We start from the raw sequence: 9,427 nt of genomic DNA, 5'->3' as shown, positions 1-9,427 counted from the left end.
TGGGAGATAGGCAAAGTTAACCCTACATTGTAATCTTGGCCAAAGTCTTTGTTGTTGCTTTCATCTGTATATAAGTATGATTCTTCTCTGGTGTGAATAAACTATAATAGTACACAAGATCCTAATGATATAATTGACAATGTGAAATAGGAAGAAAGGGGCTAAAGGTGTAGGGAAATTGGGAAGGGTAGGGGAAAGCTAATAAGGGAAAAGAAAAAAATGTGAGAAAATGCAAAAATGGAAATGAAGTATTTGTAAACGGGGAGAGGAGGAGGGGTGAAGGGAGGGCAGGGACAAGAGAAAAAATGAGATCCAAGACCTGTCATGTAAAGGTACAAGATCCCAATAATAAATATAACTGTACTGTGTACCTAAAATGTACCAATAAACTCAATGAGGAAAAAAATTTAAAAATATGATTCATAATAATTATAATCATCTTAGGGAATTGGTAATTAACAAATTGCATCTTAATCATTTTTACTTTCCTTTTCCCTCCCAGTCTTTCCATCTTTCCAAACTCAGGTCACCTTCTTATCTACATCCATTTTCCATTTGACATTTCTTTTATGTAGCTTTTAAATTATGTGTATGTTTGGTTTTTCTTAAAAGTGAAAGTATTCAATATATAAACCTTTGTGTGTAGTTCACTTCACTCAGCATTATAGTCTCAGGATGCATTCATTTTTCCACAAATGAACCAAATTTTTTTTTTTTGTACCGGGGATTGAACTCAGGTCCTTGGAGCTTACGAGTCAGGCCACTGAACTGCTGAGCTAAATCCCTGGCCCTATCTTTTTTTTTTGAGATACTACTGTTTAGCACCACAGAGAAGGAAGGAAGCCAGATGTGGGTGTGCATGCCTGAAATTCCAGCACTAGGGAGGCTGAAGCAGGAGGATTGTCATGATCTCAAGGCCAGCCTTTGCTACCTAGTGAGTTTGAGGCTAGTCTAGACTATACAGTGAGACCCTGTCTCAAAAAGTAAACAAAAAGAAGAAACAAAGAAAAAGATGGAAGGAAAGAGAATAATATATGAAACTGAAAAAAAGAAATTAAGGAAGAAAGTAGCAAGCCTGTAATAAATGTTGCAGAGGATATGGAGGAATAGGAAAACTCATATGTTGCTGGTGGAAAATGGTAGATGGTGCATCCTCTTTAGGAAACATGGCAGTTCCTGAAACTTTTAAGGAAATTATTCTTCTAGGAATATATAAAACATTGAAAATAGATTCTCAAAGATAGAAATGCTAATTAGACAAATTTGATTTTTACACTTTGCATACATGTATTTTATTAAATATTATTGTGGATCAATACTTTAAAAATAGTATCTAAAAATGATTTTTCACAACTACCTACATCATAACATAATTCACAGTACCTAAGAAAAGCACACACACACACACACACACACACACAGAGTTACTGAGGAGTGAATATTAAAAATGTGGGATGAAAAGCAGTATTATTCAGCCTTTGTTTTTTTTTTGGTACCGGGGATTGAACTTGGGTCCTTGCACTTGCAAGGCAGGCCACCAAACTGCTGAGCTAAATCCCTGGCCCTATTCAGCCATTTAAAGAGAAGGCAATTCTGCTAAAGGTTACAACATGAATACACCTTGATAACATAAGACAAAGTCACCAAAAAATAGAGCACTAAATTCCCTTTGCGTGAGGTACTAACAATTATCAGATTCATTGGTACAGAAAGGGAAATGGTGGGTGTCATGGGCAGGAGGAGGGGATGGGATGTTAAGTTTAATGGAGATTCCCTCAAAAACTTAAAAGATAAACCTTGATCACATAATTACAATGACTTTTCCCATGAAAGCGAGAGAAGAAATACTCCAATTAAAAATTTCATTTTTACTCTTAGCCAAAACATTTTAAAAACACCAATAAAGTGTGATCAGATGATATCCAGGCAGAACTAGATAACAAGTACAGAAGCACAGCTCCTCCTTCTTTCTTTAGACGAGATTTAAATCATAAATTTATGAGTAATTTTACCTTTACTTTTCTGTCTTTCAGCCTTTATAGAAACAAAACTGTACTGGAAAAAATGGATAGCAGTTTGTTGGTTATTAGGACCCTGATAATTGTGGGCAGTCACAGCCTGGGTTCTTAATATTTTTAAAAGTGAATAAATATTTTCAAAAGATGATAAGCCATGCAAACCAAACAGTGAATGAAAAAATTAGTGAATGACAAAATGCTCAATAAAACTAACTTTCTTCCAGAAATACATTTCAAGATACAACTAGGAAGTTAAAACTCTCTCATTTAAACTTCTCTAATGACACACTTAACTATACAAGAGATGCACTTCTTGGCATAGTTAGCCAACTAGACACAGTTAGCTAGATGGCCTGGGAATACGAGATTGCTCTAGGTATGATATTGGGGAAAAAATGTACCTTGTTAGGAGGAAAATGTTGAACTTTCATCTCTAATAATAAAGTCTCAGATGGGATCATCACTTAGACACTATACGGTTTCCATAATTCAGCTGGTGAAGTTACTGAAAACAAATTGATGATCCCTTCACAGGGTGTCTAGCGAACTTGTTTGAAACATCCCTCATAATTGTAGCTGGAATCTGCCCTGGCATAGGAGGCTGCATTATTCCAGATGTGAGAGTCCTAGCCCAAAGATTTGAGTCTTCCCCAACTAAGAAGATCTGTGGCATATCAAAAACATTATCTTTTGCAATTACAAGAAACTATTGTTTTATGATGAAGAAAGTCAACCAGCATTAGAAAGATTTGAACACTACAAAACAAAACCAAACCAAACCCTTTACACATGAAAATGGGGAAAAGATTCTATAATAAAGACGAAGAGATTGTGAGAGGTAAAAATTTTAATTGCTTCATATTTCATTAACTGCTATAATAAACCCTTTACATATAGACTTAGATCAGTCAACGAGGACACATAGGCTATACAAACACTCACTTCAAAGCTGATTGTTCTCCTGTCTGGGGAAGCCAACATGCTAAAAATAACTTCAAAGAGAAATACAGAGTGAAGAGGGAATAAAAAAAAAATCTGGAGGGGAACAACAGGTGTGGGATGAGATTGATTGCTCAGGATAGACTGTGAACCTTGGACCTGAGGCCTCTGGAGATGTGAAGAGGAACTCCTGTGAGTTAGGAATAAAAACACACAGCTTCTCAATCAGTTTGTGCCTGGGTCTGTATGGGCACCACTCTCAGAAGAGTTTGGATTAAATATTTTCTTTTGCTGCCTCTGGAGTCCAATTCCTCTTCTTTACTTTTTTTTTTTGGTCTGGAAAAGTGAGATAAGTGAGACCATTTCTTACAAAGGACTCACTGGGGAAATTATTTACCTGTAGCACAGAAATGGCCAATGTTCTCAGTTCATTAGTACATACTCTGAGAAGCAACTTAACCTCAGGTGTCTTAAATTTTCCTTAGACCCTGCGCCCCTGAGTGCAGCCTTTCCCCTTCGTGCTCACAGAGGAGGCCAATTAGGCCTCAGTTCTCCTCTCGTTTCCAACAAAGTTAATAATACATGAGCTCATTTTATAAGCTCTTAGACTAGGTATTTGGCCAGTCAAATTTACAGTTTCATATCAGTCATCTCTTAAGTTAGCCTATAAATATTGTTTAATTTTCTCTGGTCAGAAACTGTTAGGCTAAGTTCATGTGGGATGCCTGCCCTTGGGCCAGGATTTTCTTCAGTAGCATTTATTTAACAAGCCAACTACATTTGGTCAATGCAACTAGCAAAATTTTGTAGTTCTCACACTTAACTTTCACATGAGAAGTTCTTCTGGAACCCAGTCTAGGAGAATTAGAGTGGAAGTTCTAAGATTTAAGAGAAAAAGCCAATATCTTCCCGCTAAATAGTTCATTGTATTAAAGATAATAAATAATATCTACTATCTCCCCTTTCAAAGTTGTATATGTTGAACTGTCATTTCTGCCTATTCATGGGGTAACAATAAAATGGGGCAATTAAATTTCTATATAAATAAAAATGAGATATTGTTGTAAACTGCCTTGCTGACAAAGTAGAAACTGCCTTGCCTGACATTTAAGGAAAAATAAACATTTTGAGACTCATTTTTTAAAACATTTAGCTTTTTGTTTTCTTTCCTTATTGAATCATTTTAGGTATAAAATACGGTTACACTCATCACTGAGATCTTGCGCCTTTACTTGATGCATCTTGGCTCTTCTTTTTCCCCATCCCCCTGCCCTCCCTTCACCTCCTCCACCCTTCCTTATTTTGAAACATTTAATTTTAATAAGCCAGTAGAGAACACAGGAAATTATTTCAACAAATCTAAAAACTTTAATAAAGTTTTGTTTTAAATTTTACTAAAAGTGAATCACTATATTAAGTTTTATTCCTTTAAACAAATTTTGGGCAGTAACAAGATAATTGCTTACAGGAGCACAGTCATTTAGATAAGAGATGAAATGAAACATTCAGCTGGTGGGTTTTCACCTTACCGCATGCAGCAGCTGGGTCTGCTTATAGCTCTCTTCACCATTACCCACACCACGCAAACGGAAATTGTCTCTGCTGGGGGTCAACCAGTCCCATTTTTTTCAGCTGTCTCCTCAGAGCTCTATCATCACAAGCTTCAGGACATTCTGCTGCATGAAAGGATGGGGGAGCAGCAAAGGGTGGTGCAGGCCCCTGGACACTACTTTGAGCTCTCCTCCAACTGCCTCATCTTCCCCTGGACCTGGACATGAAGTCTCTGAGCCAATGCTGCTCAGGTGAGTGGTCACTGCGGGGTTTACGTGGCCCAATGCCATGCGTGCCTGCACCCTCATGCTTGTGGGGTCCTTGGCCCCTGAACTGCTCCCTACTTGATTCCTGTATTTGTTGATAGGTGAATTTAACCCTATATTGTAATCTTGGCCAAAGTCTTCTTTGTTGTTACTTTAATTGGTATACACTTATGATGCATAATAATTATAATTATCTTGTGGAATTAATACATGTGTATACATATTACATTTTAATCACTTTTACTTTCCTTGCTGTTCACAGTCTTACCCTCCTTTTTCTTTTCTTTTTTTCTTTCTTTTTTTTTGGTACTGCTGATCAAAATCAGGACGTTGCACTTGTGAGGCAGGTGGCAAAATCAATCTTCTCTTTTAAAACCTAGATCCCTTCTCACCTCTCTCCTTCACTGTTCTTTGATGTAGCTTTTAAATTATGTATACTTTTAACTTTTCCTATGAAGGACACTATTCCATGTTTAACCCTTTGTGTGTAGTTCATTTTACTTAGCATTACAGTCTCAGGATGCGTTCATTTTCCCACAAAATAATCAAATTTATCTCTTTTTTATTGAGACGCTATAGTTATGCTTGTCTTGAACTGGCTGGGATAAGCGGGTTGACCTCTTTCTCACAGTAATCTTACTGCCTCAACCTCCTAAGTGCAGTTTTTCTCTTTATGGTGAGTATCACTACATTTTGTATATATACCAGATTTTTTATATATTTATCTTTTGGTGGATATATAGGTTGTTTCCACAATTTATATATTATGAATTGTGATGTTACAAACAATGAAAGCATCTGTCTCTGTAAGATGTCATGATATCTTTAGTGAAAATACCGAGAATAGTTATACCCGACTCAAATGGATCTCTGATTTTAGTTTGTTGGGGGACTCTCCAAAATGTTTGTACTATTTCTTTTTGCAATAAACTTTATAGAATGGTTCCTTTTTCCCCTCAACCCCACCTGCATTACTTTTTATGTTCTTATGCATGCTTACTGGAATGAGCTCCAATTTAAAAGGAGTTTGATTTGATTTTATCTAATGAACAAAGATATTGATCATACTCTTTCTACATTTTGCGACCATAAATGAGTTCTTATTTTTCAAATTTGGTCTTTATTTTGAAGTGTCTAACGTTTTTGAGTTTTTAAAATATATTTTAAATGTTAATCCTCTGTCCAGGGAATAGCTGACAAAGATTTTCCCCCTTTGGAGATGCTCTCTTCAGTCCGTTTTGGTGTTTCCGTTGTTGTAAAACATCTTAATTTGACCTAATATCATTTGTTGATTATTGATATTATTTCTTGTGCAATTTATTCAGAAAGTCCTTGTTCCTGCACATGTCTTCAAGAGCTCTACTTATTTTATTTTCCGTCTTATTCTGTTTCTGGTTTAATATCTATTTCTTTGGCCATTTTGACTTGGTTTTTGTACAGAATGTGTGAGAACTGGTTCTGGATATTGTTTTCTGTACTAGGAACATGAGCGTTTCCACGACAATTTTTGAAGTTGCTGCCTTTCTCCGTTGTATGTTGGTTGACCCTTTGTCCAAAGTGAAGTGGTTAAAGATGCCTGGATTTGTTTCTTCATTCTGACTTCTATTGCAATCAACACGTATGCTTTTGTGCCAATATCATGATATATTTAACACTGTAAGTTTACAACATAACTTTACATCTTGAATAATGATTCATCCTACTTTGCTCTTATGCTCAGGATTCTTTGGCTACTCTTGGTCTTTTCTAACTTCTTAGAAATTGTAGCAGTGTGCTTTATAGTTTTGTAAGTAATACTGAAAGTAGTTTGATGGGAGTTGCATTAAAAACATCTGTTTGTGGGAATATGAACATTTTGACTATGTTCACTGGCTGTGCCTATCCAGGAGCAAGGAGCATCTAATTTCTAGTGTCTTCAGTCTCTCTCTGTTATTTAGAGCACTACAGTTTTTGTTGTAGGGAATATTTACTTTTTGTTATGATCATTCTCGGGTTTTTGCTTTTTTTGGAAGCTGTCATTAATGGGATTGTTTATTGATTTATTTTTTCAGTGAGATAATGCTTTGTCTGCAGAAACAGTGTTGATTTTTGTACTTTGAACTTTTTGGTCATGACTTTGGTATGGTCTGATATTGTCTGGTTCAAAAACTTTCCAGTTTTTGTTGAATTGTTAGTTTTTGACATTGAGAATTATTTCTGTGTTTTGAATACAGATTTATTTTGCAATATTTGTTTTTCAGGGAATAATCCAGTATTTGGCTTGTTTTATTGATGTTAAAACGTATCAGTTAGAGAGTACAAATTCTTCTTTTCTCAGGGTTATCAAAATGATTTCTATACTGATTCATATAACTAATTGGTATATAAAAATATACACATACATATCAATTAAATATAATTCATAATATAAATATATGTGATTTATAGTTGTAATGTGAAATATATTTAATTTGCAAATACAGATATTTGTCATTTAATTAATTTAATGACTGGACTTATGACAGGTACATTGGATTTATGATCTGCCACTGAGACTTATAATCCATCTTTTTCTTTTTTCTTTCTCTCTCATTGAGTTTATTGACACATTTTAGGTATACAGTACAGTTACATTCATCATTGGGATCTTGTACCTTTACATGGCAGGTCTTTGTTGTCATTTTTTCCCCTTGTCCCTCTCTTCCCTATGCCCCTTCCTCCCCTCCCCATTTACAAATACTTTATTTCCATTTTTTCATTTTTTCCTATTTTTTTCTTTTCCCTTATTACCTTTCCCCTTCCCACTTTCCCTACACCTTTAGCCCTTTTCTTCCTATTTCACATTGCTAATTATCTCATTAGGATCTTGTGTACTATTATAGTTTTTCACACCAGAGAAACTATGTGTAAATAATAAAAAATCCATCTTTTTCTTTACACAGTTCTATGCAACTTGTTTTTAGTGCCTCAATGTATTTGGGGGGTACAGTACATGGTTTTTTATACAGTACTGTAAAATGTGTTCGTTGTATTGTATGGTACAGAAATATAATTTTTATTCTTCTATATATTGCAGTGCTGTATGTAAGAACTGTGCAAATGAAATCAAAGTCATTAAATTGGAATCTCCTTTAACCCTTTCTTTGTTCTGAATATTGCACTATATATACTATATACAATTTCTAATCTATTGAACAATTCATTTAATGACTTAGTCACAGGAACAGAACCTGGTTAATAAATGAGGAATATTGGTAATATATAATCTATTAATTTTACATAATTCATATGTAATAGATGCACAATCAATACATATAATTGATACGTAATTAATATATCAAGCTAATAATTACTTTTGTGAATTTTTAAATTTTTTTCACTAAGTTTATTGGTACTTTTTGTTGTACAGTACAGTTACATTCATCAATGGGATCTTGTACCTTTACATGATGTATCTTGGTTCTTATTTTCCCCATATTCCTGCCCTCCCTTCACCCCCTCCACCCTTCCATATTTAGTCTTTGTTACTAATTTTTTCTGTTCTTGTATTTTTTGTTTTCCCTTCTTTCCTTTCACCTACCCTTCTCACTTCTCCTACTCCTTTAGTGCGTTTCTTCCTATTTCACATTATCAATTGTAAAATTTGAATCATATTTACACTTTGTTTTTCACACCAGAAAAACTATGTGGTATTTACACATGTGTGTCCTATTTATTTCACATAAGAATAGGGCCTCAATATTCATCCATTTAGCTATTAATGTCTCTAGTTGCTCATTCTTTATGGATGAGTAGTACTCTATTTTATAGAAAAACAACATCTTCTTTCTCCAGTCTCCAGTTGATGGACAATTGGGCTGTTTCCAAGTTTTAGCTATTTCAAAATGTGCTGCTATAGACATGGGTGCACGTACTTGCTGTGATATGATTCTTTTAATTCTTTTCGGAAAATACCCAGCAGAAGGATAGCTGGGTCAAAGGGACCTCTAATCCTACATTTTTTTTTAAAGGCATCTCCTTACGGTTTTTCACAGTGGTTGCACCAGTCTGCTCTCCCACCAACAATTGAGAAGGGTTCCTATCTCCCCACAACCCCACCAGCATTTTTTATTGGTTAATTTCTTGTTAGCCTTTCTTTGTGGGGTGAGGTGAATTCTCAGTGTTGTTTTCATCTACATCTCTAGAATGGCCATTGTTGAACATTTTTTCATATATTTATTATCATCTTTTACTTGTTTGTCTGAGAAAGGTCTGATCATTTCAGATGCCCATTTTGAACTGGTTCTTTATATTTGGGGGTGCCCTGAGTTTTTGAGAACTTTATATATTCTATTTAGTAGTCCTTTGTCTGAGGAACAGCTGGTAACATTTTTTCCCACATTGCAGGTTGTCGTTTAGTTCTATTGTTGATTTCTCGTGCAGTGCAGAAGCTTTTTAATAAGATGAGATCCCAGTTGTTGATTCTTTGTGCTAGTTCCCGTGCTTCTGAGGACTTGTTCATAAAGTTTTTTCCTATGCCAATGTCTTTGAAAGTTCTACCTAACTTATCCAGCAAGTTTAGTGTTTCTGTTTTAGGAGTTAGGTCTTTAATCCACTTCAATTTTAGTTTAGTTCATGATGAGATATATATATAGGTCTAGTTTTAATCTTCAGCAGGTTACTTTTGTGAAGTAC

This window comes from Fukomys damarensis, unplaced genomic scaffold (genome assembly GCF_012274545.1).
Source record: "Fukomys damarensis isolate Sample0158 unplaced genomic scaffold, DMR_v1.0_HiC HiC_scaffold_29, whole genome shotgun sequence".
NCBI classification, from domain to species: Eukaryota; Metazoa; Chordata; class Mammalia; order Rodentia; family Bathyergidae; genus Fukomys; species Fukomys damarensis.
This window is presented reverse-complemented; position numbering follows the sequence as displayed.